At 37.6% G+C, this 21323-nt stretch overlaps 1 long non-coding RNA gene across 1 annotated transcript in view; it reads right to left on the reverse strand.

Annotated features, from left to right (window-relative positions):
• The window catches only part of LOC133049964 (uncharacterized), a 147246-nt gene that overhangs the window by 67096 nt on the left and 58827 nt on the right, over positions 1-21323 (reverse strand). The window contains exon 2 of the long non-coding RNA XR_009691500.1: positions 10708-10753. This is a non-coding gene — a long non-coding RNA (uncharacterized LOC133049964). The remainder of the gene's footprint in view (positions 1-10707; positions 10754-21323) is intronic.

The raw sequence follows: 21323 nt of genomic DNA on the forward strand, positions 1-21323 counted from the left end.
TTTGGACTGCTATATGGAAAAGCTGAATTTGTGGTTGAGAGACTGAAGAGTAAGCATTCTTTTCCTGTTGACTAATCCATTTTGAGTTTCCCTGCAGGTGCATGAATTGACTGGAGACCTAACCTTTACAACACAGATTCAAACATATGCAGAGTTCAAGAATCTATTTGGGCTTTGGATATCTTAAACTGGGAGATGCTCACAGGTCACTATTGATAGGACTGAGTTACTAAGGTTGGTTGTTAAAAAAATAAAAAAAAGTGTAAGAGGTAACTGAACTGTCACATGAGGACAAGGAGGTGACTCTGGGTCATCTCTTTCCCCTTCACTCAGTATATTACTCTCTAGATACAGAGGCTGATAAAATGTTAATTCTCTGAACACTAAAGTATATTTTAATCTTTATTTTTTCTGGAGTTACCAAAAAAGGAAGTGAATTTTTCTTCCCAATAATAGTAGGACATGGAATTATACCCCCAAGAAGGGCAAAGCAGAGATCTAAGGCAATTATAAGGGTCAATTAAGCACAAAGGTTGTTTCTGCTTCAGTAATCCAGGTAATTAAACTGAAACAGGTTCAGGCATGTAATTGGCACAGTTCTCTTGGCTTTGGTAGCAGAGACACATGACGTTTTCACAGGTCAGGAACCAGGTTCAAGTTACAGCATTTACTCTATGATATGTCTTGAAATACAGAACGAAGTACTAGAGTTTCTAATGATATATTCTATCAATAAGCTAATTTGACAGCCATAAATTAATGAGAAAATAAAGTTTTAGATGATCCTGTGCAGACAGAATTGATACATTAAACCTTTGCTGTATATGCATACCTTTAAAATTACATAACATATACGTTCATATATGTGTGTGTGCATGCTAAGCTACTTCAGTCATGTCCAAATCTTTGTGACCCTATGGACTATATAACCCACTAGGCTCCTCTGCCCATAGCTTTCTCCAGGCAAGAACACTGGAGTGGGTTGCCATGCCCTCCTCCAGGGGTCTTCCTGACCCAGGGATCCAACCTGCATCTCATACGTCTCCTACAGCGCCCCCTGGAAAGCCCATATGTTCATATATATACACATATAAAAATATATACATACATTTCTTCAGTTTTGATCTCTCTTCCTCAACAGGCATCTCAATTTAACAGCTAAAACTGGATTCCTTTTGGTCTCTCCCTATTTTCCAAATATGTATCTGTCCTCCCATATTCCTTAGCTCAATTTAGGATATCTTCATTCATGCAGGGACTAAAGTCATAAATATAGAAAGTGTTCAAGCTTTCACCCTTTTCTTTCAGACTTTGATTTACTCCTCCCCCTCCACACTACCCACTATGTAAGTGAAACATTCCACTGATTCTATTTCTCAAGCAACTCATGAATCTGTGTGCCTACCCCTTCCCCATTCACCATCTCTTCTTCATAGCCATATGTTAGATCTTCCCCTTTTCTTGTCAAGACCAGTAAGCTAGCCTCCTAACTGGGAGACCACTGTATCTGTCTTATCTCTCCCACACTTAGTCATCTATAATCAAACTACAATACAAATATCCCATGTCACTCCCAATACTGATAGATACTTAGAATCTATGGGGCCTTAGTGCTACAGAGAAATGTCTCCATTACCTGACTTCTACTTATGTCTCCATTTTCAACTCACGTGTCTCTGTCATGCAATTTTTACTCTTCTGTGGAGGACTGATGATGTCTCCCTCTTCTAGACTCACCACTGCTATGTTACACTTCCATGTCCTGCCTAGTTCCTCTTCCTGGAGTTGCATTTACCTCTAGTATATCAGTTCATTCTAATTAAGTAAATCGTTCATTCATTCAAAAACTATTTATTAAGCACCAACGATGTATCAATAACCTCTGATATGCAGATTGAAAGGAAAAGGAGAAGAGGGCAACAGAGGACAAGATGGTTGGATGTCATCACTGACTCAATGGACATGTGTTTGAGCAAACTCCAGGAGATGGAGAAGGACAGGGCAGCCTGGTGTGCTGCAGTTCATGGGATCACAAAGAGTCAGACATGACTGAGTGACTGAACAGCTACAAGAACAATGTACTAGCTCCTAAACTGAGTACTGATTATCAAACTGCACTTCTTCCTCATCCCATTTATTTCCATTTGGTTTAGTTTTCATCAAGACCTTTTACGGGCATAATCTCCTCAGAGAATCCTGGGAGGCTGGACAATCACCTTTCCTCTGTACCTGCAAATTCCCCAATGAAAGTCCCAACCACTATTGAAGTTATATTTACTTATCTGTCTTACCCAAAGCACTGAATTCATTCTTGGGAAAGTTCTTATGTCTTATTTTTCTTTGCATTCCCTGATTTCAGTGTCTGCTCCGTGACAGTTTCTTAGCAAAGAGGTTTTGAACTGAACTAAATGCTATTCCCCTTAAAGGCTACCAGAGTTAGTTAAACTTGATGCAATAATATATCCTTTCTTTTAGGTTCTTTTTTCCCTAGCAGCATTTCTTATGCTTATTCTATTCTTTCTCTCATTGTTTTCCCTCTTTTCTAACTTTGTCTCTCCTCTTCTCATTTAAATAGTTGTAAATGGTAAAGAATCTGCTTTGCAATGCAGGAGACCCAGGTTCAATCCCTGGGTCAGGAAGATCCCCTGAAGACGGGAATGGTAACCCACTTCAGTATTCCTGCCTGGAGAATTCCATGGACAGAGGAGCCTGCAGGGCTACAGTCTATGGAGTCACAAAGAGTCAGATATGACTGAGTGACTAATACACAAAGCTGCTCATGGTCTCTGTTACCTACAAGTGGTAATAGCACTGTCCACTTTCCTGGTCACAGGAGCTTATTCGTGTTTTGTCAGCAGTGGGAATTCTAAGTTTCTGGTGGTCAAAGGAAAGAATGTTTTCAAAAGGAAAGGGAGAACACAAGAATGTACTGTAAGGGCGATGCTACTAGGATCAATGCTTTGGAATTCAATGCAATCAAATATGAGAGGGGTTGCTCTCGGCTCCTTTTAGAATCATAAGGTCTTACTATCTCTTGAAGTTCCTGTCTTCTAATACCCATCCCACACATACAAGCACACAAATAAATGTACACTTGCAACTACATAATGCAAATAGACACATGCTTCCTCTCATACTTTGTTATGCCTGAATTGCTCATTTCCCTAATTTATAAACTAGTAAGATCTTTACCTATTTTACAACAAGGAGATCAAACCAGTTAATCCTAAAGGAATTCAAACCTGAATATTCATTGGAAGGATTATTGATGAAGCTGAAGCTCCAGTATTTTGGCCATATAATGCGAAGAGTCGAAAAGAATCTTCGCATTAAAAGATTCCTAGCATTGGAAAAGATCCTAATGCTTGAAAAAATTGAGGGCAGGAGGAGAAGGGGGTGAGAGCGGATGAGATAGTTGGATGGCATCACTGACTCAATGGACATCAGTCTGAGCAATTCCAGGAAATCATGAAGGACAGGGAAGCCTTGAGTGCTGCAGTCAATGGGGTCACAAAGAGTCAGAGATGACTGAACGACTGAAGAAAACAATAAGATTTTACCCATTCTTTAGATGCAAGGTCAAATTCCACCAAGTTCCCATCCACTTTAATCACACTTTACTCTGATGGGAATAACCACAAACTGTGACAAATGAGCTATTTTTAACTTCTAATCCATTATGGATCAATAATATGGCAAATATAATGCAAATTAATTACTAGATAAATGGAATAAAAAAGAAAATCAGATAAAATATATCTAATATGTCACTTCAGAATGAATAGATTCGGCAGAAATAGAACCACTTTGTCAAAATGCTAAAAAGGTTTTCTAAATACTTAACCCCAATGTCATCATGAACCAGAAATAGGATGTAAACTGGAAGCAATCCACAGACCAGGCTTTGAGAAGCACTGCTCCAAAGAAACTGTCATTAACTTACACAATAGCCCATGTATGCATGTTCAATAAATAAAGGACAGATCTCAATAACACTAAGAGAAGACACCAGAGTTTGTGTGTGTGCTTTCTTTTTTTCTTATTTTGGACCTGCTTTACAATTTTCTCTTTAAAGTTTTGAAATTGTTGCTATTAACATTATGCAAGTGATTCAGTCAGCGTTTTCAATCACTAATTCATTCCTCAACAAGTGTTTATTGAACGTCATCTATACGCCAGACACAGTCCTAGATGCTAGGATTCAAATCTGCATAAACTATGGTCCTTAGTTCAGACAAATCCAAATTAAAGGCTGTGCTACAAAACAACTGGCGTGTCATCTTCAAAGGCATCAGGGTCATGAAAGTCAAGGAAAGTCTAGAATCTTTGTACACTCATGAAGACTAATGAAACTACAAAACAAGGCACATAATTCAGAAACAAATTCTTACACACTAAAGACCAATAGTTGGAATTTATTTGGACAACTGATGAAACTTGAATGGAATCTGGGGATTAGATAGTAGTGAATTAAGGATGTTAATTTCCTGATATATTAGTTAGCTGCAGCTGTGTTAACAAAATATGATCAACTGGGTGGCTGAAGCAACAGGAGTTTATGTTTCATAGATTTGGAGGCTGGCAAGTCATGATCAAGGAACTCACCAATTCCTTCTTTCTTGATTTTGCTCACACATAACAGTGAGAAAGTAAACAAACTCTCTGGCATCTCTTCTTATAAGAGTGCTAATCCATTAAGAGAGCACCATGTTCATTACCTCATCTAAACCTGCTTAGCTACCAAAGGCCTCTCCTCCAAACACCATTACACTCGGGGCAGCTACTCTCCAAATACCATTACAGGGGGCTGGAGGAGGGGTCAGGGCTCCGACATAGGAGTGGGACAGCGTGGGCTTAGTTGCTCAATGTGTCTGACTCTTTGTGACCCCATGGACTGTAGCCCTCCAGGCTCCTCTGTCCATGAGGATTCTCCAGGCAAGAATACTGGAGTGGGTTGTCATGCCCTTCTCCAGGGGATCTTCCCAACCCAGGGATCAAACCAGGCTTCCCACATGCCAGGTGAATTCTTTATCATCTGAGACACCAGGGAAGCTACATGAATATCAGGTGGGGCACAATTTAGTCCTTAGTACCTGATATTGATGATTTGATTGTGGTTATGTGGAAAATGTCTTTGTTTTTAGGGAGATACATCCTAAAGCACTCTGGGTAATATGGCATTGTGCTGGCAATTTATTTTCAAATTTTTCAGTGGAAAAGTTCTCTGTAATGTAGGTACAAGTTTTCTGTAAGTTTATGATTGTTAAAAGATATTGTTTCTGGCCTTGAGATTCTCAAGTCTACTTGGGAAGAGAGATGTGTGAGCAACTGTAATTAGGTGACATTAAATGAAGTGAAATATGGTGATATAAAAAAAGGACTGAAATGAAAGAAGGAAGGTCAGTCTGTCCAGAAGGAAAGCAGGAGAGATCGCAAAAAGAAAGTAAATCTTGAAGATCAAAATGTAAAACCAACCAGAGTCCATTGAACCCGTGTTTATTTATTAATGATTATGTGACAAAATTGGCATACTGGATTTTTATTTTCCTCTTGTGTTTGTCTTCCTGTAGAGCCATTATCTTAACTCACCATTTTCTTTTAAAATTAACAAAATGACAAAAGATTTGAGGAATTAAAGAAAAGAATAATAAATTAAGAGCATAAGGTAAGTTGAGGATCAGATAAAAGTGTGTTCAAAAAGTGATATCTCTTAAACATCATTCTTTGCATATCATAATATATCTTAACAAAACCTTAGTTTACTGAGCTCACTCTTGCTTTCTCTTTTCCAGAATCCAGATACAGACTGAAAAAGCTTATCTGTAGGTCTTCATATTTGTTGCTAATGGCTATTATCCTCCTTAAAGTATTACATGAAATTTCCAATGAACATGGGAGAGTACGGGTTAGAGTGCTCATTTATTTCCTTGTTGCTTATAGATACCTGTAATTCACTCACTATTGAGCAAGTATTTGCAGGGTACCTATGCAAAGGTAGCAAATTGCTTACCTAAAGGCATGCTATGATTCCTTTACATGGTTTTCTTTTTTTTCCCAATGCTTGAAATTGAGCCTATATTTAGAAACTGTGAGATTTCACATAGAAATTTCAACATTCAATTCCTTTTACCTTTAGAACTTATGGCTACTGGAACATACAGTTAGACAGAAAATGTGACTGGAATGAGTAGACACAGCCTCTGTATATTGGGCATGTGATCATCTTTTCCTCAGTCCACACCACTCCCAACTGTACAGTATTGGCCTGTTACACCCGCTTTGGCTATACTCATGGGTTCCAAAATTACCTGCACTTGTAACCCTAGCCAAATATTAGATAACAATAAATGGGAGAGCTTTGAGAACAAAGCGGCACAAAAGCATATATCTGAAATATTAAGGTTCAAGTTCTGGTCAAGCAAAGGTCAGCAATAAGCTCAAAAATTTATTTAGAAGACTGAGCAAGATTCTTTCCTCCTTCCCGATTTGTCCAATAAGAGGCTTGTAAAATCAGAGTTTGGGGCTAGTGACTTCTGCAAGTCAGATGAGGAGAAAAACTATTATGCAGTAGGCATTACTTTCAGTTTCAAAAGAGATCTTATGCCCACTAATTTTTCATTTTTCTGTTAAAAAATAATTTAGTACATATGTTCAAGATATTTTAAATCAATGCTACCATTGAATTCAGACTAATGTGAAATCAGAGATTCTTTTAGACACAATTCAAGCCATTAATAAGTCTACCTCTGCTGGTTGAGATAATGTCAAAGATTCATTTAAACATCATGAGTAGCAACTTGCATTATATACAAGTACTAACAATACTCCGTTTCTTCTAACAGAATTCACGCAAAGAATTGCTTCTTTTATATGTAATTTCTACTTTGCAAATAACTATCCATACTTTTAACCCCCAGAGACAACTTTGTTACTGTCTTATCAATAAAAATAATGTCTTACATGTGTATAATACTTTAAGGCTGGCAAAGTGTTTTTAGATCCATATGAGGTGATGTATAAATAATTTCAGTATCATATTTTTTAGAAATTTATAAATAATTTTCTGAAACAACTGATGTCTGATTTTAAGCATGAATGCAACTAAGAATCATTAAAATTCAATTTAAAAGAACTTTTACTGTATATCAAAAATCATGTGTTTATATATTTTGTATCTCATTCATCAGAAGAATTATTAACAATTACTACTGTGCTACTCCAAAGATAATAGGAAAGTAGTGGTACTTTATAACCATTTGGTAAGACTAAATATTTCTACCTGATTTCTCTCCCTTGTCACACTTCAATCCAATCTAGCTGACTGCCATTTATTCAGCACCTACTAAGTTCAAATAGGAGTAACACACAGTCATTGCCCTCTAAGGGTTAACATCCTGCAGGGAAAAAAATTAAATACAAGATGAAATTTTATATGTGAAATAACATGTATGATGAGATCTATTTTTCCCAAAGCTTTATGAAGATGTAAGATGACTGATAAGAATGAAGATGAAGGGAAACATCTCTTTGAAAGCTATGAAAGGTGTCATCTGGGGTGAATCTTGAAAAAAAAATCAGAATGTTACTCTTACATACCTAGAACACAGTTGCATAAACATCTACATTATGAGCTCTTCTTTCCCCTGACCGTTTATGTGCACATACCTAATACTTTTTATGACTCTTTACTGTAACATTTTGTCTTTACTCCTTAATTTCCTAATTCAAAGTACAAGTGAGAATCATTCTTTTGTATGCCTGCCAAAAATGTAATTAAGGAAGGCCTGCTTTCATTCTATTTAAAGTTCTATTTAAGAAAAGATTTAAAAGGCCTATTAAATAAATCATGGTACATCAAAAAAAATTGTCTAATATGCAGCCATTAGAAAGGATGAAATAGATAACATATATTGACTTAGAAGAATCTTCATAATTAAAATGTTAAAAAAAAAAACACAGACTCATGCATATGGTGTGAAAGCATCATGTGCACAGATTGATATTGATATTTGTGCATATAAAGAAGGAACCTTTGAAGAAAAACACCAAAACTTTAGCAGTAGCTAACTTTGAGGGAAACATATTTTTCCATTTAGTATAGTTTTCTATATGAAATACTTCAAACAACAAAAGTATTGATATTGAAAGAAATACTAAGCATACACCATCTAATTTTTTCCCATTCTAAGACTGGAAAAAACACAGGTGTTATTTAAGTCAGTAACGTAATTCAATAATTCTTCAAGAATGAAAAATTTAACTCAAGGCAAATTTCAGAGAAGTTGAAATATCAGAAACTACATGAAAATACAAATTCAAATTCTTAAATCAAATTCCACTGAAGAATGATAATTGATAACCCTATATGCAAAACAGAAAAAGAGACACAGAAATACAGAACAGAATTTTGAACTCTGTGGGAGAATGTGAGGGTGGGATATTTCAAAAGAACAGCATGTATACTATCTATGGTGAAACAGATCACCAGCCCAGGTGGGATGCATGAGACAAGTGCTCGGGCCTGGTGCACTGGGAAGACCCAGAGGAATTGGGTGGAGAGGGAGGTGGGAGCGGGGATCGGGATGGGGAATACGTGTAAATCCATGGCTGATTCATATCAATGTATGACAAAACCCACTGAAATGTTGTGAAGTGATTGGCCTCCAACTAATAAAAAAAAATAATAATTAAAAAAAATAAAAATAAAATAAAACCATCAAAAAAATAAATAAAAAAAACTATGTAAGGCAGATTTCTAATTTTATTAGAATTAAGGCTAAATTTTTTTCTGTCAGTAATCAGCAAGTCTTATTATTTTCTGTCAAAATGCCAAAAATATTGATGATAATCTCCTAGAGATAAAAGACAACACATGAAAAACACATGAATCCGGTTTATCATTTTTTGGTGCTTTCGAAAACTGGAAATAAATTATTTTTTTTCATAGTAGATGACATATAAAGATTAAATAGAATTCATAAAATCTCGGCTGTTCATTAGAAAGTGATACAATGACCCACCACAAAGGCAATTACAGATTAGAACAGGAATGTAGTAGCTAGGAAAATAAAGGATTTCCTGACCTTCTACAACAGCAATATATCAAGTTGGTCACTTCCAGATCTACACAAGGTATTCTTGTCCATCTGTGAGGTCCACTTGTATCACTCAGCCAGAACACTCAAAATCAGTACAGGTGAGGAAACTTAGTAATTTAGAGGTACCATGATTTGCCAAATACAAACCTCACGAGCAGTGAGCAAATGCTAGTGTACCAAACACACATCAAGCACAAATCATCAGCTCAGGTAAAATAAATGCAACCTGCCTTGCATGCCATCTTTATGACTCCTAGCTCACTGTCGTTTTTATGTCGTTTTGCTTTTGCCATATGTTTTTAATCTGTACCATTCTGCCTCTTTCAGGCATTGAGCAGTTTGTCTTGAATTAGAAAAGAGGTGCTAGAATGTGGAAGTGGGAGGTTGACCTACATCTGAACAATTTGCATATGATTCACCACAATTAAACAATTTGGTTTGAAATAGCTACAATTAAGCTATTATCAGAGAAGTATCTACTAGAGTAGAAATTCTAAATTTATCCTCACATACATTCTAGCCAAGAAAAGGGACACATTTTTTGGCACTCATTAAGAAAAGCTAATACAGAATTAAATTCTTCCAAATTAAAATTTATTTTGATAAATCACTGATAGCTAATTATACTTATGGCAACTTTGGTTGTTTCTTTAAAAATGATAATTTTAAAATAAGAAGAAAACTATGAAATTATGGTAGGTTAGAGAATCTTAGTTTCTAACAATATATTGCATACGTTAATATACAAAAGTGTGTGTGTGCCCAGTCGAGTTCGACTCTTTGGAGCCCGATGGACTGTAGCTTGCCAGGCTTCTCTGTCCATGGAATTTTCCAGGCAAGAATATGGGAGTAGGTTGCCATTTCCTCCTCCAGGGAATCTTCCAGACCCAGGGATTGAACCCACATCTCCTGCATCTCCTGCATTGGCAGGCAGATTCTTTACCACTGGGCCACCTTGGAAGCCCATACATAAGTGTATATATTACAAAATTATCTTCTTGATATATGGAAGTCATACATGGTAATGTCAAACTATGCTAAATTTATGAAGGTAATACAAAATGTAAAATAATGAATAAATTCTGCCCACAGCGGGGGGAAAAAAACTCTAAATAATATACTAAACTGTAGTAATATGTAATAGTAAGGGGTTTCCAGGTGGCTTGGACAGTAAAGAATCAACCTACATGAAGGAGACCTGCATTTAATACCTGGGTCTGGAAAATCCCTTGCAAAGTTTATGACTACCCATTTTTATTTTTGCCTGGAGAATTCTTGCCAAGGACAGAGGAGTCTGGCAGGCTATAGTTCATGGGGTCACAAAGAGTCAGACATGACTGAGTGACTAACATCTTCACTTTAACTTCACAGTATGTAATAATATGAAAGAAAAATTCAAACTGACGATTAAACACTATGCATCAGATGATTTCAAGTTGACAGGTAAGTAGAGATAACACACTTTTCAGATTTTCCAAATAAGCAACATTAATTATGTCTATATCTAAAAAGAGGTGTAAAGTATTAACGCATAGCTAAAACAAAAGCATTCTATTTGCCATAGAATACAAATATATTCTATAACCAGAAATAAGGGTTCTTATCCTACCTTTAGAGGCACATAAGAGGCTCTCTGATTAATCTTCAAGGATATCCTAAAAAATAAATAGAAAATGGATGACATAGAGAGCAACAAAATAGGAGGATTGTTTTAGCGTTATTATTAACACTGAGTGTTAGTGGTCTATTTGCTGTGTCAAGGAATTGCTTTTTCCATCCACAAATGAGTCTGGCAGCACTGAAGGGCACGTAAGCATTACAATAAAATGTGTGTTGATTGACATTTTTGCTATCTGTTGGGTATGGACATAGTGATTAAGACTCTTCTTATTTACAACTGTTAGCCAATTTAGCAATTTTACTGTTGATGGTAAAGGTAAAAAGGAAAAAATAGTCATGCCATATTACCAAAAAAAAAAAAAAAACCCTATAAAATTGCAAACACTTCTAGATTTAATAACATCTTTTTATATCATTAGGTGTCACACTGAGTGAAGTAAGTCAGAGAAGAAGAAATATCATATGACATCCCTTACATGTGGAATCTAAAAAGAAATGATACAAATGAACTTACTTAGAAAACAAAAAGAGACTCACAGACTTAGAAAATGAACTCATGGCTGCCAGGGGAAGGGTTAGTTACAGACTTTGGGAAGATCATGTACACACTGATATATTTAAAATGGATAACCAACAAAAACTTATTGTATAGCACATGGAACTCTGCTCAATGTTATGTGCCAGCCTGGACGGGAGCGGGGATATGGGGGAGAATGGATACATGTATATGTATGGCTGAGTCCCTTCACTGTTCGCCTGAAACTATCACAGCACTGCTAATTGTCATACCGTAATAGAAAATGTTGTTGGTGTTAAAAAATAAAAATTAAATAAAAAAAATACAGGTTCTAACTTGTAGTCCATTTTGTGGATACGATCACAAGATTTCAACCTGGAGTGAGATCAAGTCCCATGTTCCAGAGTTTTAAGAGAGATATTACCTGGGATAGAGAATTACTGTAAGGAAATTCTAGTGCTCTTCTTTAGAAAAGAATTGATGTTAGAACTAGGAGGTAACTTAAAAATCAACTGGTCCAACACCCTCACTTTACAAAATAAAGCAGTAGCCCATAGCTAGTTTATGGCAGGACTAGGGGTAGAATATCCACCTCCCAGCCTCATACCACAGCATTAAGTTCCTTAACGCTTCATAACTCCCAAGATTAGAAAGGAGCAGAGAAGAGTGGAATTCTGTATTTTGCTTTGGAAAAGTTCCATCTTCCTGGTGAAGCTTCATACTCCTAACTGCATAAATGACCTATTGAATCAATATTTATTTTATCTACATCATTCAAAACTCCTTTCCTTGGTAAAGAGAGATATAGTCCTCCCTTGGTATCTGAAAGGGATTGGTCCTAGGACCTTCTCTTTCCCAAGGATACCCAAATCCCTGGATGCTCAAGTTCCTTTATAAAATAGCACAGCATTTGCATGTAACCTATGCAAACCCTCCTATATACTTTAAATTTTTTTCTTCCTCTTTTGAGATATAATTGACATATAGCACTATATAAGTTTAAGGTATACAGCATAATTATTTGATTTACACGCTTCACCATTTACACAATATATTTAGTGAACAGCCATCATTTCATACAGATAAAAAAATAAGTAGAAAAAAATTTTTCCTTGTGATGAGGACTCTTAGGATCACTCTTTTAACAACTCTCATATCTAACCTACAACAATGTTAATTATACTTGTCATGTACATTACACGCCCAGTACTTATTTATCTTATTGTCATGTACATTACGTCCAAAGTACTTATTTATCTTATAACTGGAAGTTTGACCTTTTGGCTGCCTTCATCTAATACACCCTCCCTATAGCTGTACCTCTGGTAACCACAAATATGATCTCTTTTTCTGTGAGTTTGCTTATTTGCTTTGAAGTATAATTGACCTGCAACACTATGCTCTTGGTACACAACAAAGTGATTTGATATTTCTGTCTATTTCAAAATGATCATCATGATAATTCTCATTATTGTCTGTCACCCTACAAAGATACTACATAATTATTGACTATATTTCCCACTGCAGATGGTGACTATTATTCCCACTGCAGCCGTGAGATTAAAAGAGGTTTGCTCTTGGAAGAAAAGCTTTGACAAACCTAGACAGCGTATTGAAAAGAAGAAACATTACTTTGCAGACAAATTTCCATGTAGTCGAAGAACTACTGGTTCTTCCAGTGGTCACGTGTGGATGTGCGAGCTGGACCATAAAGAAGGCTGAGTGCCGAAGAACTGAGGCTTTTGAACTGTGGTGCTTGAGAAGACTCTTGGGAGTCCCTTGGACTGCAAGGAGATCAAACCAGCCCATCGTAAAGGAGATCAGTCCTTAATATTCATTGGAAAGACTGATGCTGAAGCTGAAACTCCAAGTTTGACCACCTGATGTGAAGAACTGACTCATTTGATTGAAGGCAGGAGGAGAAACGGGGTGACAGAGGATGAGATGGTTGGATGGCATCACTGGCTCAATGGACATGAGTTTGAGCAAGGTATGGGAGACAGTGAAGGACAGGGAAGACTGGGTGTGCTGCAGTCCACGGGGTCAGAAAGCATTGGACACAACTTAGCAACTAAACAACAACAACAGTATTTCCCACACTCTCCATTTTATACGTCTGATTCATTTATTTTGTATCTGGAAGTCTGTATATTTTATTAATCTCCCTCTTCTATTTCTCTCCTTCCATACACTTTAAATCATCTCTAGAGCAGTAAAATACCTTATACAATGTAAATGCTATGTAAAGAGTTATCTGAATAGAAAATTCAGGTTTGCATTGTGAAACTTTCTAGAATACATTTTTAATACTTTCCAAACAGCGGTAGGTTGAGTCTGTGGATGCAGAATCCCTGGATATGGAGGGCCAATTAAACTAAAGAGTTAAATGACAGGATTCTAGTCATAAACTTCTTATAATCAGTGACAAAAGTCGTGGGGCGGGGGGGAACAAGGGAAAAAGAAAGAGCTACAAAACTGGCAAAAACTGTCATGAACACTATAAGCAGGGTATGAGAGAACCAACACAGTTCAATTCAGTTCAGTTCAGTTGCTCAGTCGTGTCCGAATCTTTGCGACCCCATGAACTGCAGCAGGCCAGGCCTCCCTGTCTATCACCAACTCCTGGAGTTTACTCAAACCCATGTCCATTGAGTCGGTGATGCCATCCAACCATCTCATCCTCTGTTGTCCCCTTCTCCTCCTGCCCTCAATCTTTCCCAGCATCAGGGTCTTTTCCAATGAGTCAGCTCTTTGCATCAGGTGGCCAAAGTACTGGAGTTTCAGCTTCAACATCAGTCCTTCCAATGAACACCCAGGACTGATGTCCTTTAGGATGGACTGGTTGGATCTCCTTGCAGTCCACTGGACTCTCAAGAGTCTTCTCCAACACCACAGTTCAAAAGCACCAATTCTTCTGCATTCAGCTTTCTTCATAGTCCAACTCTCACATCCATACATGACCATTGGAAAAACCATAGCCTTGACTAGATGGACCTTTGTGGACAAAGTAATGTCTCTGCTTTTTAATATGCTGTCTAGGTTGGTCATAACTTTCCTTCCAAGGAGTAAGCGTCTTTTAATTTCATGGCTGCAATCACCATCTGCAGTGATTTTGGAGCGCAGAAAAATAAAGTCAGCCACTGTTTCCACTGTTTCCCCATCTATCTGCCATGAAGTGATGGGACCAGATGCCATGATCTTAGTTTTCTGAATGTTTAGCTTTAAGCCAACAGAGTGAAAAACTCTCCTCTTCCACTTTCATCAAGAGGCTCTTTAGTTCTTCACTTTCTGCCATAAGGGTGGTGTCATCTGCATATCTGAGGTTATTGATATTTCTCCCGGCAATCTTGATTCCAGCTTGTACTTCATCCAGTCCAGCGTTTCTCATGATGTACTCTTCATATAAGTTAAATAACTAGGGTGACAATATACAGCCTTTACGTACTCCTTTTCCTATTTGGAACCAGTCTGTGGTTCAGTGTCCAGTTCTAACTGTTGCTTCCTGACCGGCATACAGGTTTCTCAAGGGGCAGATCAGGTGGTCTGGTATTACCATCTCTTTAAGAATTTTCCACGGTTTATCGTGTAGCACTTCACATAAAATCTTTTTACTAGGCAGTCTTCAAGGGAAGTCTAACAGTGCTCTTTAAAAAATGGTTCCCCTCTCTAAACTGATTTGTATAACTATAGGCAGTAATGAAATCATCTGCTATCCAACTAATCTTCATTAAAAATACATATTTATTATATGGACAGTCATTTGTGATTCTTAATAAAATGCAATTTTTGTAACAATAACAATGGCTTATTAAACCATTTCCTATGAATGCCTTTGTAAGATGGACAGTAACCCCTGGCCCCCAGTTTGTGTTGCTGTTAACAGTAACTGCTACATTTTCAGAAAATGCAATAACAGAGTCAACATTACAAAAGAATAGAATCCACCCCTGTACTAACAAGATCTAGAATTTTGAGAGACTGAAGTTGAGCATGCAGCAATGTCACCCCTGTGGGGATGTTTTCTTGTTCCGTAAATTCAGGTACAGCCTGTGTTTGCCCTGCTGGAAGCTCACAGTATCACAGTAAGATGTCATTCTGCTTGCTGGACAAACTCAATGATTAATTCATGTTTCCACTGCAGAATGTCAAAAGATGAGAGTCACAGTTTAAAAGTTACATCAGATATCAAAAAGACATGGAATAAAAAAGTGTTTCCAAATGTGAAATTTAAACATTTGGAGTGTAGCTAGTCAAAGTACTAGTGTCTCTAAGAAGATAAAGCATTATTTAGTAATAAGAGATATTTGTGGATTTTATTGCTACAATTTTTCAATTATACTTAAATCATGAGGAAAGAATTCTGAAAAATAAAAATTGTTTCTGTGAGCCAAAGTTTAAGCAACTTAACCCAACCATATTTAAGAGAAATAAAGTCCTGGAATGAATTACATTCTTTGAAATTTTGGTAAGTAATAAAGTAAAAATGTGTCTACATTTTTCTATTTAGAGGTCAGCTCTCTTACAAATATATAAATATAAACATATACATAGTATTGTGGGGGAACACATTTACACTGTACACAAACAAGTTTGGTTAAACACTGAAATATATATTTTAATCCATTATGTATTTTGTGTTCTCAAATATCTTTGGCTAGAGACTAGGGTTTTGGCTTTATAAACAACTCTAATATCAGGGTTATAATAAATAAACATGTCTATGCATCTCAAAGTGACAGACACAGTATAAATCATTGCCACTTTAGGGTAAGATTACCAGAGTGTGAGATACAAGATTTTGTAGACAGTTGGAGAAGGAAGAAGTGAATGTCAAATTATGATTTTTAATATGAAATTAATTAGAAGCTCTCTTATTTTCTGCTTTCCTCTTCCACTGAGGAGACTACTGTTTATTAAAGATGCCACCAAAAAACAAAAGATATCCTGTTTAGAAAAATGCAATATAAACAATCAAAAGAGTTTAAAATGTTGTATAAATCTAACTGTGCTTTCGGGCTTCCCAGGATTCTCAGGGGTAAAGAATCCACTTGCCAATGCAAGAGACACAAGAGACTTGGGTCCAATCCCTGGGTCAGAAAGGTCCCCTGGAGTAGGAAACTGCAATCTGCTACAGTATTCTTGCTTGGGATATTCCACACAGAAGAACTTGGTGGTCTACAGCCCCTGGGGTCACAAAGAGTCAGACAGAGCTGAGTGACTGAGAACGCACACACAACTATGTTTTCATTCCTAAAGTCTTTTGTTCTTTCATCAGAATAAGAGGACTCAACAGTGTATATTCCACAGAGAAAGTTGCTTAATGCATTTAAGAAAAGCAGAATTAGACTGTAGCATTTCAGTCTCAGCACACAGGAACAACCAACTTTATGTCTTCATGTTACATCTCTAACATAAAATATGCATGCTTTATCCTCGACCCAGGGATTGAACCTGGGTCTCCTGCATTGCAGGCAGATTCTTTAACATCTGAGCAACCAGGGAAGCCCATAGAGAATTATATTTCAAATATTTATTAAAATATAATTTGAACTTAAGGTTAACAGGGGAGAATGGTGGGGGTTGGTAGGGTGTTTGGAATGAAACATACAAGCTGTTATATTTAAAATGGATAACCAACAAGGACCCACTATATAGCACAAGGAACTCTGTTCAGTACTCTGTAACAAGTTATTGGAAAAAGAATTTAAAAGGGGTGAAAAGTGAAAGTGTTAGTTGCTCAGTCATTTCTGACTTTTTGCAACCCCTTGGACTGTAGCTCACCAGGCTCCTCTGTCCATATTTTCCAGTCAAGGATACTAGAGTGGTTTGCCATTTCCTTCTCCAGGGTATCTTCCAGACCCAGGGATTGAACCTAGGTCTCCTCTATTGCCGGCAGATTCTTTACCTTCTGAGCCACCAAGGAAGCCCCCTGAAAAGGGGTAGATACATGTATATATATGGCTGAGTCACTTTGTTGTATAGCTGAAACTAACACAGCATTGTTAATCAACTATACTCCAAAATAAAACAAAAAGTTTAAACAATTTAAAAAAATTGAATTTAGATGTTTTGTATTACCTGTGGACCAACTGGGTTAAAACCTTTTTGATGTCTAGATAAGTTTCTTATTTTACATATAAATGCTGCTGCTGCTGCTGCTAAGTTGCTTCAGTTGTGTCCGACCTTGTGCGACCCCATAGACAGTAGCCCACCAGGGTCCCCTGTCCCTGGGATTCTCCAGGCAAGAAAACTGGAGTGGGTTGCCATTTCCTTCTCCAATGCATGAAAGTGAAAAAGTGAGAGTGAAGTCACTCGGTCGTGTCTGACTCTGAGTGACCCCATGGACTGCAGCCTACCAGGCTCCTCCATCCATGGGATTTTCCAGGCAAGAGTATACATATAAACAGATGCATACAAATGTATACTATAATATTTAAAGTAAAGCCTAATTTTATTATCACAGCATATGTTTCCATTGATTTCCACTACGCTGAGTACTGCCATTTAAGAATAGTGGGCAAGAAAACTTTCACATTTTTAGCTTTGAGGTTCAGGTCTAGCTTCTCTTCATATTACATGATGTCTCCTGGTACTGTATTTTTATTTGAAAACCCATATCCTTCTATGTGGATCAACACAGAAGAATAAGATTAAAAAATAAAGTTCCATTTAAAAACAGTAAATTTCTGACTTTATTAATAAACTATAAATTTTTCAGTTCAGTTCGGTTCAGTCACTCAGTTGTGTCCGACTCTTTGCAACCCCATGAACTGCGGCACACCAGGCCTCCCTGTCCATCACCAACTCCCGGAGTTTACTCAAACTCACGTCCACTGAGTCGGTGATGCCATCCAAACATCTCATCCTCTGTTGTCCCCTTCTCCTCCTGCCCTCAATCTTTCCCAGCATCAGGGTCTTTTCCAATGAGTCAGCTCTTTGCATCAGGTGGCCAAAGTACTGGAGTTTCAGCTTCAGCATCAGTCCTTCCAATGAACACCCAGGACTGATCTCCTTTAGGATGGACTGGTTGGATCTCCTTGCAGTCCACTGGACTCTCAAGAGTCTTCTCCAACACCACAGTTCAAAAGCACCAGTTCTTCAGTGCTCAGCTTTCTTTGTAGCCCAACTCTCACATCCATATGTGACTACTAGAAAAACCATAGCCTTGACTAGAAGGACATTTGTTGACAAAGTAATGTCTCTGCTTCTTAATATGCTGTCTAGGTTGGTCATAACTTTCCTTCCAAGGAGTAAGCGTCTTTTAATTTCATGAAAGCAATCACCATCTGCAGTGGTTTTCGTGCCCCCCCCACCCCCGAAAGGTAAAGTCAGCCACTGTTTCCACTGTTTCCCCATCTATTTGCCATGAAGTGATGGGACCAGACGCCATGATCTTGGTTTTCTGAATGTTGAGATTTAAGCCAACTTTTTCACTGTCCTCTTCCACTTTCATCAAGAGGCTCTTTAGTTCTTCTCCACTTTCTTCCATAAGGGTAGTGTCATCTGCATATCTGAGGTTATTGATATTCTCCTGGGAATCTTGATTCCAGCTTGTACTTCCTGCAGCCCAGCGTTTCTCATGATGTACTGTGCATATAAGTTAAATAAGCAGGGTGACAATATACAGCCTTGACGTACTCCTTTCCCTATTTGGAACCAGTCTGTTGTTCCATGTCCAGTTCTCACTGTTGCTTCCTGATGGGCATTCAGATTTCTCAAGAGGCAGGACAGGTGGTCTGGTTTTCCCATCTCTTGAAGAATTTTCCACAGTTTATTGTGATCCACACAGTCAAAGACTTTGGCATAGTCAGTAAAGCAGAAATAGATGTTTTTTTTTTTTTTGGAACTCTCTTGCTTTTCTGATAATCCAGCAGATGTTGGCAATTTGATCTCTGGTTCCTCTGCCTTTTCCAAAACCATCTTGAACATCTGGAAGTTCACAGTTCACGTATTGCTAAAGCCTGGCTTGGAGAACTTTGAGCATTACTTTATAGTGTGTGAGATGAGTGCAATTGTGCAGTAGTTTGAGCATTCTTTGGCATTGCCTTTCTTTGGGATTGGAATGAAAACTGGCCTTTTCCAGCCCTGTGGCCACTGCTGAGTTTTCAAAATCTGCTGACATATTGAGTGCAGCACTTTCACAGCATCAATTTTTAGGATTTGAAATAGCTCAACGGGAACTCCGTCACCTCCACTAGCTTTGTTCGTAGTGATGCTTCCTAAGCCTCACTTGACTTCACATTTCAGGATGTCTGGCTCTTGTTAAGTGATCACACCATTGTGATTTTCTGGGTCATGAATATCTCTTTTGTGTAGTTCTTCTGTGTATTCTTGCCACCTCTTCTTAATATCTTCTGCTTCTGTTAGGTCCATATCATTTCTGTCCTTCATTGTGCCCATCTTTGCCTGAAATGTTTCCTTGGTATCTCTAATTTCCTTGAAGAGATCTAGTCTTTCCCATTCTATTGTTTTCCTCTATTTCTTTGTATTGATCACTGAGGAAGGCTTTCTTATCTCTCCTGGCTATTCCTTGGAACTCTGCATTCAAATGGGCATATCTTTCCTTTTCTTTTTTGCTTTTCACTTCTCTTCTTTTCAAAGCTATTTGTAAGGCCTCCTCAGACAACCATTTTGCTTTTTTGCATTTGTTTTTCTTGGGGATGGTCTTAATCCCTGTTTCCTGTACAATGTCATGAACCTCTGTCCATAGTTCATCTGGTACTCTTCTATTAAATCTAGTCCCTTAAATCTATTTCTCACTTCCACTGTATAATCCTAAGGCATTAAATTTAGGTCATACCTGAATAGTCTAGTAGTTTTCCCTGCTTTCTTCAATTTAAGTCTGAATTTGGCAATAAGGAGTTCATGATCTGAGCCACAGTCATCTCCCGATCTTGTTTTTGCTAACTGTATAGAGCTTCCCCATCTTTGGCTGCAAAGAATATAATCAATCTGATTTCGGTGTTGACCATTTGATGATGTCCATGTGTAGTCTTCTCTTGTGTTGTTGGAAGAGGGTGTTTGCTATGACCAGTGTGTTCTCTTGGCAGAACTGTATTAGCCTTTGCCCTGCTTCATTCTGTACTCCAAGGCCAAATTTACCTGTTACTCCAGGTGTTTCTTGATTTCCTACTTTTTCATTCCAGTCCCCTATAATGGAAAAGACATCTTTTTTGGGTGTTAGTTCTAAAAGGTCTTGTAGGTCTTCATAGAACCCTTCAACTTCAGCTTCTTCAGCATTACTGGTCAGGGCATTGACTTGGATTACTGTGATATTGAATGGTTTGCCTTGGAAACGAACAGAGATCATTCTGCCGTTTTTGAGATTGCATCCAAGTACTGCGTTTTGGACTCTTTTGTTGACTATGATGGCTACTCCATTTCTTCTAACGGATTCCTGCCCACAGTAGTAGATATAATGGTCTTCTGAGTTAAATTCACCCATTCCAGTCCATTTTAGTTCATTGATTCCTAGAATGTTGACGTTGACTCTTGCCATCTCCTGTTGACCACTTCCAATTTGCCTTGATTCATGGACCTAACATTCCAGGTTCCTATACAATATTGTTCTTACAGCATCAGATCTTGCTTCCATCATCAGTCGCATCCACACCTGGGTGTTGTTTTTGCTTTGGCTCCATCCCTTCATTCTTTCTGAAGTTATTTCTCCATTGATCTCCAGTAGCATACTAAGCACCTACTGACCTGGGGAGATCATCTTTTAGTGTCCTATCTTTTTGCCTTTTCATACTGTGATTTTTTTCATGAGAAATACATTTGTTTTGCCTAGATTTTACACACCTTATTTTCTTTTCTACACCCTACAACTTGAATGACCTAATTCTACACTTTGAATCTATGTCCATAGAAGGGAAAGTGTTATTATTAGTCTTTTAGGCTTTGTCTCTTTAATAATACCAGGAAATTGTGGTTTAGTTAATGCCACAGAGATTCTTCTCACAAAAGGTTATAAGACCTAATGCTTTTTTAGTATTCTAACCACTGTCATTCTCTAACAATATTAAGATGGCCTAACTCACTATAAGCCCATTCCTGACCTTTCAAAAGCTGCAGCTTCCTTGCATGGT

This window comes from Dama dama, chromosome 31, assembly GCF_033118175.1.
Source record: "Dama dama isolate Ldn47 chromosome 31, ASM3311817v1, whole genome shotgun sequence".
NCBI lineage: Eukaryota > Metazoa > Chordata > Mammalia > Artiodactyla > Cervidae > Dama > Dama dama.